Source organism: Xenopus tropicalis, chromosome 3, assembly GCF_000004195.4.
Source record: "Xenopus tropicalis strain Nigerian chromosome 3, UCB_Xtro_10.0, whole genome shotgun sequence".
Lineage (NCBI taxonomy): Eukaryota > Metazoa > Chordata > Amphibia > Anura > Pipidae > Xenopus > Xenopus tropicalis.
This window is the reverse complement of record NC_030679.2, coordinates 8,435,676-8,450,029: the sequence shown is the minus strand read 5'-3', so window position 1 is coordinate 8,450,029 and position 14,354 is coordinate 8,435,676. Positions and strand designations below refer to the sequence as shown.

Here is a 14,354-nt window from a genome sequence, read left to right as displayed (position 1 = left end):
GTCCTATAGTTGGCAGTTGTTTTTCCCTGACACTTTCTTGCCTTACTATACACAATGTGTGACAGTAACAAGGCCATTTATTTAGGGCTGTCAAAGACCATCCTGCCTGTATCTTTTATATATCTGCCCTATTGGCATAAATGATCAGTGGCTGGGTGGCTACAAGACTGACCAAATGGGCAACCAATGGAGGGTCTTCACCTTTCCCTGGGGTGTAGCTGCAGTGCAGCTCTGCACAGTAAGTACTGGGCTGGTAGGTCGCCCATGTCTCAGCCCCACTAAACACCCGGCTCTAATTGGATGATACCTCCCTGTGAATTTAGGGCCCATCACTCTGCATTCTGTTTATTGCTATATTCATTGCCTGGGGCTACATCATCCTGCCCTATATTTTCCTACAACCGTATGTATTTTTCCAAACCCCCCCCCATACGAATAAGGTGGCCATGATGCCAGGAATCCTTACCTGCTGGACAAGGTCATGATGGACTCCCCAGTCTGATGCTTCATCATAAATGCCCTCCGGCTACCTGGCTCCTTTTAATGACAATGTGTTTACTCAGCACCAAATTCATCATTCAGGAAAATGCAAGATTTTCCCGGGGAGACCCACGTCTCCATCTTGCACCCACTGGAAGGATCACTGGCTCCCCCATGCTTCTGTCTGTGGTACTCACAGTTCGTCATTATCTCCATGGCAACAGAGCTTACAGCCTCCCTCCCTCCTCACACCCATCTTGGACCCTGAGCATCTTTGACAGTGACAGTTACAGCTTATGGCAAATGGACCCGTGCTTCATAATGCTGCCTAGTGCCATGGCTGTTCCACTTATTTACCTAATATATAGGGGCAGAGACAGGGGAAAGTGTTGGAAGGGTTACTGCCTGCCCTGCTCTCATTTCCCTACAGAAATAGGGGTTGCTAGTACTAGGTAGGTACCTAATATATAGGGGCAGAGACAGGGGAAAGTGTTGGAAGGGTTACTGCCTGCCCTGCTTTCATTTCCCTACAGAAATAGGGGTTGGTAGTACTAGGTAGGTACCTAATATATAGGGGCAGAGACAGGGGAAAGTGTTGGAAGGGTTACTGCCTGCTCTGCTCTCATTTCCCTACAGAAATAGGGGTTGGTAGCACTAGGTAGGTACCTAATATATAGGGGCAGAGACAGGGGAAAGTGTTGGAAGGGTTACTGCCTGCCCTGCTCTCATTTCCCTACAGAAATAGGGGTTGGTAGCACTAGGTAGGTACCTAATATATAGGGGCAGAGACAGGGGAAAGTGTTGGAAGGGTTACTGCCTGCCCTGCTCTCATTTCCCTACAGAAATAGGGGTTGGTAGCACTAGGTAGGTACCTAATATATAGGGGCAGAGACAGGGGAAAGTGTTGGAAGGGTTACTGCCTGCCCTGCTCTCATTTCTCTACAGAAATAGGGGTTGGTAGCACTAGGTAGGTACGTATTATATAGGGGCAGAGACAGGGGAAAGTGTTGGAAGGGTTACTGCCTGCCCTGCTCTCATTTCCCTACAGAAATAGGGGTTGGTAGCACTAGGTAGGTACCTAATATATAGGGGCAGAGACAGGGGAAAGTGTTGGAAGGGTTACTGCCTGCCTTGCTCTCATTTCCCTACAGAAATAGGGGTTGGTAGCACTAGGTAGGTACCTTATATATAGGGGCAGAGACAGGGAAAAGTGTTGGAAGGGTTACTGCCTGCCCTGCTCTCATTTCCCTACAGAAATAGGGGTTGGTAGCACTAGGTAGGTACCTAATATATAGGGGCAGAGACAGGGGAAAGTGTTGGCTAAGTTGGGTTTGTTTACACTGGGGAAGAGGCGCTTAAGGGGGGACATGATAACTATGTATAAATATATAAGGGGATCATATAATAACCTCTCTAATGTTTTATTTACCAGTAGGGCCTTCCAACGGGCACGAGGGCACCCACTCCGTTTAGAAGAAGGGAGGTTCCGTTTAAATATTGGGAAAGGATTTGTTACTGTGAGAGCTGTGAAGTTGTGGGATCCCCCTCCCCGAATCAGTCGTAATGGCTTATACATTATATAGCTTTAAGAAGGGGCTCTTAGTACAAGTTGCCCCTGGGGCCATTCCGATTGCCATCTTGGAGTCAGGAAGGAGTTTTTTCCCCTCTGGGGCAAATTAGAGAGGCTTCAGATGGGGTTTTTGCCTTCCTCTGGATCAACTAGCAGTTAGGCAGGTTATATATAGGCATTATGGTTGAACGTGATGGACGTCCCTATTTTTTCAACCTAACTTACTATGTTACTATGTAGCTAAGGATCCCCATGTGCATTGTAACACTACTGGGACGCTCTTCTTATTAAGGGATTCTGTTGTTCTCAACAATAGTACGGTTTAAATGACATTCTGGAGAAACCTCTGATGACCCTTTCCCCATCTTCCATTACAAAAAAAAGCACTGATGTGAGATAATTTGACAATCCACCATGCTGTGGCCTGGATCTGCAGACATTTCATATAATGTTTGGAAAATTTCCAAAACACGAGACGTTCAAGTGGCATGTGTATATGCCCGTACTGGAAAGCACCAGAATGAATTTGTTGATGGATGGGCAAGTATTAGGACACAGAACTTCAAGTACCTGCTCAATGAAAACATTTACAATCTGGGCATCAAGAACACAAAGGAATGTCTTATAGCAGGGTCTGGACTGGCAGCAAGCAAGGAGGGTCCGAATAACAGGCAGTTGTCCGGGGCAGGCTGAAGACAAAGAGAAGTCAATAAACAGGTTGAGGACCAGGAGATCCAACTGAGGTCAGGAACAAGAACAGAGGAACAGGGTATAGCCAGGCAGGAATTAGGCAAGAACACAGGCAGGAACACGAGCAGGAATCAGGCAGGAACACGAGCAGGAATCAGGCAGGAACATGGGCAGGAGTCAAGCAGGAACACGAGCAGGAATCAGGCAGGAACACGAGCAGGAATCAGGCAGGAACATGGGCAGGAATCAGGCAGGAACACGAGCAGGAATCAGGCAGGAACACGAGCAGGAATCAGGCAGGAACACGAGCAGGAATCAGGCAGGAACACGGGCAGGAATCAGGCAGGAACACGGGCAGGAATCAGGCAGGAACACGAGCAGGAATCAGGCAGGAACACGAGCAGGAATCAGGCAGGAACATGGGCAGGAATCAGGCAGGAACACGAGCAGGAATCAGGCAGGAACACGAGCAGGAATCAGGCAGGAACACGAGCAGGAATCAGGCAGGAACATGGGCAGGAATCAGGCAGGAACACGAGCAGGAATCAGGCAGGAACACGAGCAGGAATCAGGCAGGAACATGGGCAGGAGTCAAGCAGGAACACAGGCAGTGGATCAAGATAAAAGGCTTTGATGATCAAGCAACCAGGAGTTGCTTGTAACAAGCTTATAAAGCCCATTGATTGCCAAATTGCAAACACCTGGGCTTACTGGTGGAGGAGGAGGTGAGCATGAACAAATAGGAGCTGAAAATTATTTAACAATATTCTGGAGTTCATAGTCTGCAGTGGCTCGACAAGGTTTGCCATACAGTCCAGTTTGCCAGTTCAACCAGTTTGCCATACAGTCTAGAGTTTAAGCACAGGCAGGTCCTGATAGTAACAGACAGATACGGGAATCATGAAAATTACTCCTGGAAGTAAATATGTGATAAGTATGTAACAGGGGAAACTGACCTCATTGGAGAGAATGGACTTGTATGTACAGGAGGCAGTAATAAATAACTGTACTATAAGAGCAGCGATAATTGTTAGAAAACTGTATTCGTGCCTCAAGAAATGCAAGCTGCAGATAATAATATAGGTCCCATTACTAAGTCAAAAGGTCTGAATTGCTCCTACAGCAGCAAAGGATCCACAAAAGTCCAAGAGCAGGGAAAGTAACTGTTGGTTTTATGTGGGGGAGATACAAATTTTGTTTATTTTCCGATCCATAGGTGGATACCTGTGTATGGATAGAGGGGAGTGACAACCAGACGTCATGGGTCTATGCCTATCCTAGCTAAGTGTTGGGTATGTTCTCATGTCCCTACTCGTGGATTGGAAACTCCATTGTTGGGACACTATTAACATGGCTTGAACTCAGTCAGACTGACTGTTTATTTCTGCTCCTTGGAGGGTATTAGGTGTCCATTAGGGTTCTTGTGTTGTTCTATTGTTTTTTGGGTACATCAATATGGGTCCTGATGTATACCTGTATTGATAGGGTGCCTGCTTAAATATGGGTGCCACGTTTCTCTAAATTTTTGTACTTTATTGTTCACCAATGCTGTAATTTTTTTCCATTACCATAATGTCCCCCAGTTTGGCACCTATTGCCGTCCATGTTTGGGGGATTGGGCCTTTCCAGTGTCTAGCTATGGTGATTCTTGTGGCTGAGCATATTTTGATTATCAGGCGTTTGGTATTTTCACTGTAGTAGGCCCCTTCTGGGAATAGGTTAAGGAGGGCGATTTGTGGTTCTGGAAGCAGAGACAAACCATAGCATGCGTTGATTTCCTGAAAGGTTAGCTCCCACACCTTCTTTGCTTGTGGGCATTCCCACCACATGTGCATATATGTGCCTATCTCCCCGCAGCCTCTGAAGCATGTGGGAGGTATATTGCTTTGTATTTTGTGTAGTTTTTGCGGTGTCGTGTACCACCGGGCAATGGTTTTATAGCCATTTTCTTTTAGTAGGGTATTAGTTGAGATTTTAGTAATATTCTCATATACCTCTTCCCATGCTTCATCGTCTATGGGTTGTTTTAGGTCCGTGGACCATTGTTCTTGAAAGTTAGGGGGGTTGCTCCCAATTTCGTGTATCATATGGTAGTATATGCGGGACAAAGTACCCCTACTTTTCAGACCTTTTTTGCATTCAGTTTCATATTTCGTGTGGATTCCGTCGCATCCTTCCCTCAGGAAGGTTTTCACCCAGTGTGTTAGTTGTAGATATCGATAATGTTCACGCATGGGGATGTCATATTTCTCTTTCATGGTATTGAATGACTTGACTCTGCTCCCAGTAAGCAAGTCTCCTATTTTTGTAATTCCGTTCTGTATCCACCATCTGAAATCAGATGTTTTAGTCCCTGGTAGGAAATAGTGGTGTCATTAGTGATTGCGGTTTGCATAGTTTGTCTCTATATTTGTAGTTTGCCCACAGTCGTAATGAGTGGGGTATACATGATGGCCCGTGTTTTAGGAGTGCTGGGGGAGTGGGTTTCCACATTATCTCAGGCAATTTTGTATCTTGGATCAGCGCTTGTTCTAGTGCAACCCATCGTGTAGAGCTGGGCGGTATGACCAAAAATTTATATCACGGTATTTTTCAAAATTATATCGGTATCACGGTATTTGACGGTATATAAATAAATAATAAATAATAAATATTGGTGGCCCCCCACCCCCCCCAACAACCCCAACAACAACCCCAGCCCCCCCAACCCCAGCCACAACCCCCCGAGCCAGCCCCCCCAACCCCAGCCACAACCCCCCCAACCCCAGCCACAACCCCCCCAGCCCCAACCCCCCAACCCCCCACCCCCCCAGCCACAACCCCCCAGCAGAACTTACCCAACTTGTGGTTCCTCCAGCTCCAGCGATGCGTCCTAGCGACGTCGCGTGCGCGCTGACGTCACATGCGCGCCGACGTCACGTACGCACGGGCGCAACCCGGATGTGATTGGAGAAAAACAACAGGAGGCGCGCATACCGGTATAGCGGTATGTTTAAAACTCATACCGTTTTTTTTTAAAAAACCGGTTTACCGGTTAAACCGGTATACCGCCCAGCACTACCATCGTGGTTGCCCTTCTACCATGTGCCACGCTTGTATTTGGGCAAGTTGGGCTGCTTTGTAGTATCCAAACAGATCTGGGACCCCTAAGCCTCCTTTATATTTACTTTTCTGTAGTTGTTTCCTGCTTATTCTTGCTTTTTTCCCTTCCCAGATGAATTTATCCATAGTACGTTGTAGTGATTTACCCTCTATTTTTGGGTATTTGATTGGGAGGGTGCGAAAAAGGTACAAGATTCTGGCTAATATGTTCATTTTTAAGCAGTATATGCGGCCCAGCCATGATATACTATACCCTTGCCATTGCTGTATATCCCTTTTTAGCCTTTCTATCAAGGGGGTATAATTATGTTTTGATAGATCCTGTGTGTTCTTAGTGATCATTACCCCCAGGTATTTAATTGCTGTTGACTTCCATTTAAAGTGGAAAGATTGGGCCATTGCCATTGCTCTCTCCTGGGGTATGTGTAGGTTCAGAGCTTCACATTTTGTTAAGTTTATTTTGTACCCTGATATTTTGCCGAATTTGTCTAGTTCTCTATATAAGTTGGGGATGGCTATCTGCGGGTTAGTCAGTGTTAGTAGTATATCGTCCGCGAATAAACTTAGTTTATAGGTGTCCTTGCCAATTGTTACCCCCGTGATGTCTGGATTTGTTCTTACTGTCTGAGCTAGAGGTTCGATGCATAACGCAAAAAGGAGGGGTGACAGGGGGCACCCTTGTCTTGTGCCACTCCTGATTTCAAAGGGGTGTGACCTTAATGAACCCGTCTTGACTTCGGCTTTCGGGTTGGTATAGAGGCGTTTAATTGCGTTGAGGAATGGGCCTCAGGGTGGTGTTTAGGTACCGCCAGTCTACGCGGTCGAATGCCTTACCGGCGTCTAACGATAATAGAATTGTTTGTTGTTTGCTGAGATGCACTTGGTCTATTATGTTTATTGTTCTCCTTATGTTATCTGCTGCATCTCGGCCTCTAACAAAGCCTACCTGGTCTGAGTGTATCAGATTTGGTAGGAGCAGGTTGAGGCGTTCTGCCAATATCTTTGCAAAGATTTTTATGTCGGTATTTATTAATGAGATTGGGCGGTAGCTTGAGCAAAGTTTGGGGTCTTTACCTTCTTTATGTATTACTATTATTTGAGATATTAGCATTTCTGGGGGGATGGGGGTGTCTGTCAGGAATGCATTATATAATTTCGCCATCTGTGGGGCCAGAATTTCCTTGAATGTCTTGTAGTATTTCCCTGTGAAGCCGTCCAGGCCCCGGGGCTTTTGATGGTTTGAGTTTCTTTTTGATGGTATCTGTAATCTCCTCCGTTGTAATAGGGGTGTTTAGTAACGTTAATTGATCAGGATTGAGTTTTGGGAGTTTGCATGTCTGCAGATATCTATTAGTATTCTGTATAACATTTGCTGTCTGTTCGGTTTTTTCCCCATTATATAGTTCCGAGTAAAATTCTACAAAGGCGCTATTTATCTGTTTTGATGCGCCTGTTTTTGATTTGATTAGAGATATTGTTTGGGCTTTCCGAAGGCCTCTCAGTCTCCTAGCTAGTAGGGTGTCTGGTTTGTTGGCTTTTTCGAAGAATTTTTGTTTTGTCCATACCATAGCCTTATATGTATCCTCGGAAAGCGCTAGATTAAGTTCTGTTTTTACTTTTACCAGCTCTAGGTATATTTTGTTATCTCTATGTATTTTGTGTTGTGTTTCTAGGTTTTTTAGGTCAGCTTTTAGCTTATTTATCCTTTCCTGTCTTTTTCTTTTACGCTGTGCGGCAATTTTTATCAGGGTGCCCCTTATTACTGCCTTGTGTGCTTGCCACACCATAGGGGTGGGAGTATCATTTTCTAGGAAGTAGTTTTCCAGGTCTGCTAGTATACTCGTGACCACCTCAGGGATAAGGAGTAGCATTTCGTTGAGCCTCCACGCATAGTTGGGGCGTTCTGTTAGGAGGTCTGCTAGTGTGGTAGTAACTATAGCGTGGTCTGACCAGGAGATTTCACCTATGGTGGACTTCGCTATTTTGCCTGCATGGGGTTGGTTCAGCATTATATAGTCTATCCTTGTATAAGTCTTATGGGGGTGGGAATAGAATGTATAGTCTTTCCCCGTGGGGTTTGCTAGTCTCCAGGTGTCGACTAGATTGTGTTCCCTCATAAGGCTCTGCAGTCTGGTTCTATTTGGGTGGGTTTCCCCTATCTGAGCTGGGGGGTGTCGATCCATGTGTTTGTCGGCTATGGTGTTAAAGTCCCCCGTAATTATTACCATGGGTTTCCAATTAAGGTCCAGGATTGTTGCTATATGTTTATAGAATTGAGCATCTGCCTGGCTTGGAGCATATACTGTACATTCCCCAATAGGCATTCTTTTGTGTTTAGTGTGCCCTTTAGGAAGAGGTACCATCCTTCTTGATCAATTATTGATTCCTGCAGTTGAAAATTGAGCTTTCTATGTATAAGAATAGAGACCTCATTTCTTTTCCCTGCATGTGTCGCATGGTATATGTTCGGGAACGTGGGATCCCACCATTTGGGGGTTTGACCTGTTTTGAAGTGGGTTTCTTGTACCATAACTATGTCCCCTTTACATGCCTTATAGTATCTAGGGCTTGCCTCCGCTTCTGGGGTATATTTAGACCCTTAACATTGTGTGTAATTATATTAACTGCCATTGTGTACTGTTTTCGTTTGCGCAATTGCCTTTGACTTAATTCCTAAACTGTAGTTGCTGTACCCATAGGATCGCCCTGTACTTTCCACACATTGTTCAAATATACATTCTATAACATCATAATAACTTTTAACAACCATTGTTTAACCTTAAAACCAATGAACGTTTCAGTTCGGGGGTGTTGGGGATTGGGGAGTGCTTTTTAGCTGATACCAAGGTAGTACTTGGTATGTATGGTGGGGGGTACCTGGGTCAGGTCGGGGAAGAGTTGACCAGTGAGTTCTCCGGCTCTACATATGCGTCCTCTCCTTTGCCGGGTATATACTGTCCTGAGAAATTAGCCCTTACTGTTCCTGGGAATGATTTCGTTGGGTGGAGTTTTTGTTTTAACTTACAGTTTTAGCTGATCGCCTGGCGTTGCATAGCAGGTGGGGCTGCGAGGCCGAGTCGTTGTAGCCATCGGGGTCCCTCTGATGGTGAGCGGATGAACCCATTGTGGGTGGCTAGTAGTTTGAAGGGGAAGCCCTATCTGTAGCGAATGCCGTGTTGTCTTAGGGCCTCTGTGATGTGTCGCATGTCTCTCCGCTTGGTGAGGGTGGTGGGAGACAGGTCCGCATAGAGTTCCAGCGTCGATCCGTCTAGGCTGATGGGGTTGTTTCTGGCTGCCTGGAGTATCTTTTCTTTGGCTGAGTAGAATCTCATCTTTATAACTATGTCTCTCGGTCGTTCTCCTGGTCCTGGTTTTTGGCGTAGTGCTCGATGTATGCGCTCCATACGTAGTTCCTGTGCCGGTAGATCTGGGGCCAGCGTTGCGAAATATCTTTGCATGTACTTCTCGATGTCCCCGATGTCCTCCGACACTGCTTTGACTCGTATGTTGGATCTCCGCGTTCTGTTTTCTAGGTCCTCGTGCGCGTCTTGCAGGTTACGGACCTCTTCTTGTAAGTCTTGTATAGTTGTCTCCATTTTAGCTGTGATGTCTGGTCTAGGTAGTCTGGTCTGGTCTAGGTAGTCCCGTAGTTCCGTAATATCTTGTTTCGTACATGGTTGGTCGGCTTGCGAGGCCATTTTGCCTTGGGCCTGCGATTGCTGCGTGAGCGGGGAGTGTGTAACGTTCGTGAAAGGCAGAGGTGCGGTTGCGATCGTTGCCCTCCTGTTTCTTTTGGCCATACCCAGGGGTATTTCCTTTGGTTGGGCTCCCTTTTTAGAGGGCATTCAGGGCTTTTAGCAGCTTACTGATGGCTTTGGAGAGTTTCTCGTTTGCGAGCTAGCTACTCATGCGGCCATCTTCCATGAGTGCTGGCTCCACCCCCCATGGATTGTCTTTTGGCAGGAAAATCGTATGAAACAACGATCTTACTTGACTATAGCAGGTTTTATATAATGTATGTGTGTTGTTTCACTTTAATAAAATGTTCTAGTGTATCCACAAACTTATAATAGGTAAAAGTACTTCTAACCAAACCATCGTGAACTTTACAACTCAGACTCTCGTATCAGACTTTTCAAAATGGTAACTAAAACTATGCAAAATATTACGTTGTCAGTCAAAAAAGACCCATTTTAAAATTTCAGGTTTTGCTTGTTTGATGGGCTTTGATGAAGCTGATAGTCTTCAAAGAATGGGGTTTTAGTCCCACTAGAGGACAGTTCCCTTTTGTCCTAACCAACAAACTCATGGAGAAAGTCGTTGTGGTGCAAAGTCTACTGAAATGTCTTTGTTTCTTGGTTGTCTTCCCAACTGATTCAAGTTTTCTCACTTTTTATATAAGGTATAAAACTGATGTAAAGTAAAGATAATTTACAAAAGTTTTGCCTATCTGAAGAAGAGGCATTATTAAAAAACGTAGTTAATTTCTTGTGGTCTTAAATCTTGGCAAATGTAAAATAAATGGGCAAAGAAAGTTAGATTTGCCATGGGCTCTGTGGCGCAATGGATAGCGCATTGGACTTCTAGTTGAATGTAGGTATTCAAAGGTTGTGGGTACGAATCCCACCAGAGTCGTCATTATAGTTCAAATAAACTAACGATCAGAAAAATAAAATATCAAATGGGCTTTCATGAAGCCGATAGTCTTCAAATACTTGTTGTCTTAAATCTTGGCAAATGTAAAAAATAAATGGGCAAAGAAAGCCAGCTTTTCCGTGGGCTCTGTGGCGCAATGGATAGCGCATTGGACTTCTAGTTGAATGTAGGTATTCAAAGGTTGTGGGTTCAAATCCCACCAGAGTCGTCTTTATAGTTTGAATAAACTCACGATCAGAAAAATCAAAAATCAAATGGGCTTTGATGAAGCTGATAGACTTCAAAGAACGCAAATGGGCTTTGATGAAGCTGATAGTCTTCAAAGAATTGGGTTTTAGTCCCACTAGAGGACAGTTTCCTTTTGTTCTAACCAACAAACTCATGGAGAAAGTCGTTGTGGTGCAGAGTCTACTGAAATGTCTTTGTTTCTTGGTTGTCTTCCCAACTGATTCAAGTTTTCTCACTTTTTATATAAGGTATAAAACTGATGTAAAGTAAAGATAATTTAGAAAAGTTTTGCCTATCTGAAGAAGAGGCATTATTACAAAACGTAGTTAATTTCTTGTGGTCTTAAATCTTGGCAAATGTAAAAAAAATGGACAAAGAAAGTTAGATTTGCCATGGGCTCTGTGGCGCAATGGATAGCGCATTGGACTTCTAGTTGAATGTAGGTATTCAAAGGTTTTGGGTTCGAATCCCACCAGAGTCGTCTTTATAGTTTGAATAAACTCACGATCAGAAAAATCAAAAATCAAATGGGATTTGATGAAGCTGATAGTCTTCAAAGAATGGGGTTTTAGTCCCACTAGAGGACAGTTTCCTTTTTTCTAATCAACAAACTCATGGAGAAAGTCGTTGTGGTGCAGAATCTACTGAAATGTCTTTGTTTCTTGGTTGTCTTCCCAACTGATTCAAGTTTTCTCACTTTTTATATAAGGTATAAAACTGATGTAAAGTAAAGATAATTTAGAAAAGTTTTGCCTATCTGAAGAAGAGGCATTATTACAAAACGTAGTTTATTTCTTGTGGTCTTAAATCTTGGCAAATGTAAAAAAAATGGGCAAAGAAAGTTAGATTTTCCATGGGCTCTGTGGCACAATGGATAGCGCATTGGACTTCTAGTTGAATGTAGGTATTCAAAGGTTGTGGGTTCGAATCCCACCAGAGTCGTCTTTATAGTTTGAATAAACTCATGATCACAAAAATCAAAAATCAAATGGGCTTTGATGAAGCTGATAGTCTTCAAAGAATGGGGTTTTAGTCCCACTAGAGGACAGCTTCCTTTTTTCTAACCAACAAACCCATGGAGAAAGTCGTTGTGGTGCAAAGTCTACTGAAATGTCTTTGTTTCTTGGTTGTCTTCCCAACTGATTCAAGTTTTCTCACGTTTTATATAAGGTATAAAAGTGATGTAAAATAAAGATAATTTTGAAAAGTTTTGCCTATCTGAAGAAGAGGGATTATTACAAAATGTAGTTAATTTCTTGTGGTCTTAAATCTTGGCCAATGTAACGAAAACGGGCACAGAAGATAAGCTATTCCATGGGCTCTGTGGCGCAATGGATAGCGCATTGGACTTCTGGTTGAATGTAGGCATTCAAAGGTTGTGGGTTCGAATCCCACCAAAGTCGTCTTTATAGTTCGAATAAACTCACGATCAGAAAAATCAAATGGGCTTTGATGAAGCTGATAGACTTCAAAGAATGCAAATGGGCTTTGATGAAGCTGATAGTCTTCAAAGAATGGGGTTTTAGTCCCACTAGAGGACAGTTTCCTTTTGTTCTAACCAACAAACTCATGGAGAAAGTCGTTTTGGTGCAAAGTCTACAGAAATGTCTTTGTTTCTTGGTTTTCTTCCCAACTGATTCAAGTTTTTTAACTTTTTATATAAGGTATAAAACTGATGTAAAGTAAAGATAATTTAGAAAAGTTTTGCCTATCTGAAGAAGAGGCATTATTACAAAACGTAGTTAATTTCTTGTGGTCTTAAATCTTGGCAAATGTAAAAAAAATGGACAAAGAAAGTTAGCTTTGCCATGGGCTCTGTGGCGCAATGGATAGCGCATTGGACTTCTAGTTGAATGTAGGTATTCAAAGGTTGAGGGTTCGAATCCCACCAGAGTCGTCTTTATAGTTTAAATAAACTCACGATCAGAAAAATCAAAAATCAAATGGGCTTTGATGAAGCTGATAGTCTTCAAAGAACGCAAATGGGCTTTGATGAAGCTGATAGTCTTCAAACAATTGGGTTTTAGTCCCACTAGAGGACAGTTTACTTTTGTTCTAACCAACAAACTCATGGAGAAAGTCGTTGTGGTGCAAAGTCTACTGAAATGTCTTTGTTTCTTGGTTTTCTTTCCAACTGATTCAAGTTTTCTCACTTTTTATATAAGGTATAAAACTGATGTAAAGTAAAGATAATTTAGAAAAGTTTTGCCTATCTGAAGAAGAGGCATTATTACAAAACGTAGTTAATTTCTTGTGGTCTTAAATCTTGGCAAATGTAAAAAAAATGGACAAAGAAAGTTAGGTTTGCCATGGGCTCTGTGGCGCAATGGATAGCGCATTGGACTTCTAGTTGAATGTAGGTATTCAAAGGTTGTGGGTTCGAATCCCACCAGAGTCGTCTTTATAGTGTGAATAAACTCACGATCAGAAAAATCAAAAATCAAATGGGCTTTGATGAAGCTGATAGTCTTCAAAGAATGGGGTTTTAGTCCCACTAGAGGACAGCTTCCTTTTTTCTAACCAACAAACTCATGGAGAAAGTCGTTGTGGTGCAAAGTCTACTGAAATGTCTTTGTTTCTTGGTTGTCTTCCCAACTGATTCAAGTTTTCTCACGTTTTATATAAGGTATAAAAGTGATGTAAAATAAAGATAATTTTGAAAAGTTTTGCCTATCTGAAGAAGAGGCATTATTACAAAATGTAGTTAATTTCTTGTGGTCTTAAATCTTGGCCAATGTAACAAAAATGGGCACAGAAGAAAAGCTATTCCATGGGCTCTGTGGCGCAATGGATAGCGCATTGGACTTCTGGTTGAATGTAGGCATTCAAAGGTTGTGGGTTCGAATCCCACCAAAGTCGTCTTTATAGTTTGAATAAACTCATGATCAGAAAAATCAAAAATCAAATGGGCTTTGATGAAGCTGATAGTCTTCAAAGAATGGGGTTTTAGTCCCACTAGAGGACAGCTTCCTTTTTTCTAACCAACAAACTCATGGAGAAAGTCGTTTTGGTGCAAAGTCTACTGAAATGTCTTTGTTTCTTGGTTGTCTTCCCAACTGATTCAAGTTTTCTCACGTTTTATATAAGGTATAAAAGTGATGTAAAATAAAGATAATTTTGAAAAGTTTTGCCTATCTGAAGAAGAGGCATTATTACAAAATGTAGTTAATTTCTTGTGGTCTTAAATCTTGGCCAATGTAACAAAAATGGGCACAGAAGATTAAGCTATTCCATGGGCTCTGTGGCGCAATGGATAGCGCATTGGACTTCTGGTTGAATGTAGGCATTCAAAGGTTGTGGGTTCGAATCCCACCAAAGTCGTCTTTATAGTTCGAATAAACTCACGATCAGAAAAATCAAATGGGCTTTGATGAAGCTGATAGACTTCAAAGAACGCAAATGGGCTTTGATGAAGCTGATAGTCTTCAAAGAATGGGGTTTTAGTCCCACTAGAGGACAGTTTCCTTTTGTTCTAACCAACAAACTCATGGAGAAAGTCGTTTTGGTGCAAAGTCTACAGAAATGTCTTTGTTTCTTGGTTTTCTTCCCAACTGATTCAAGTTTTTTAAATTTTTATATAAGGTATAAAACTGATGTAAAGTAAAGATAATTTAGAAAAGTTTTGCCT

The 14,354-nt window shown here is 42.9% G+C and overlaps 2 non-coding genes across 2 annotated transcripts; both read left to right on the top strand.

Moving 5' to 3' along the window:
• Positions 1-10,620: 10,620 nt before the first annotated feature.
• Positions 10,621-10,706, top strand: trnar-ucu. Its single transcript is given in 2 exon segments — positions 10,621-10,657; positions 10,671-10,706. It is a non-coding gene; the product is annotated as a tRNA-Arg (tRNA).
• Positions 10,707-13,038: 2,332 nt separating this feature from the next.
• Positions 13,039-13,124, top strand: trnar-ucu. The gene is given in 2 exon segments: positions 13,039-13,075; positions 13,089-13,124. It is a non-coding gene; the product is annotated as a tRNA-Arg (tRNA).
• The last annotated feature ends 1,230 nt before the right edge of the window (positions 13,125-14,354 follow it).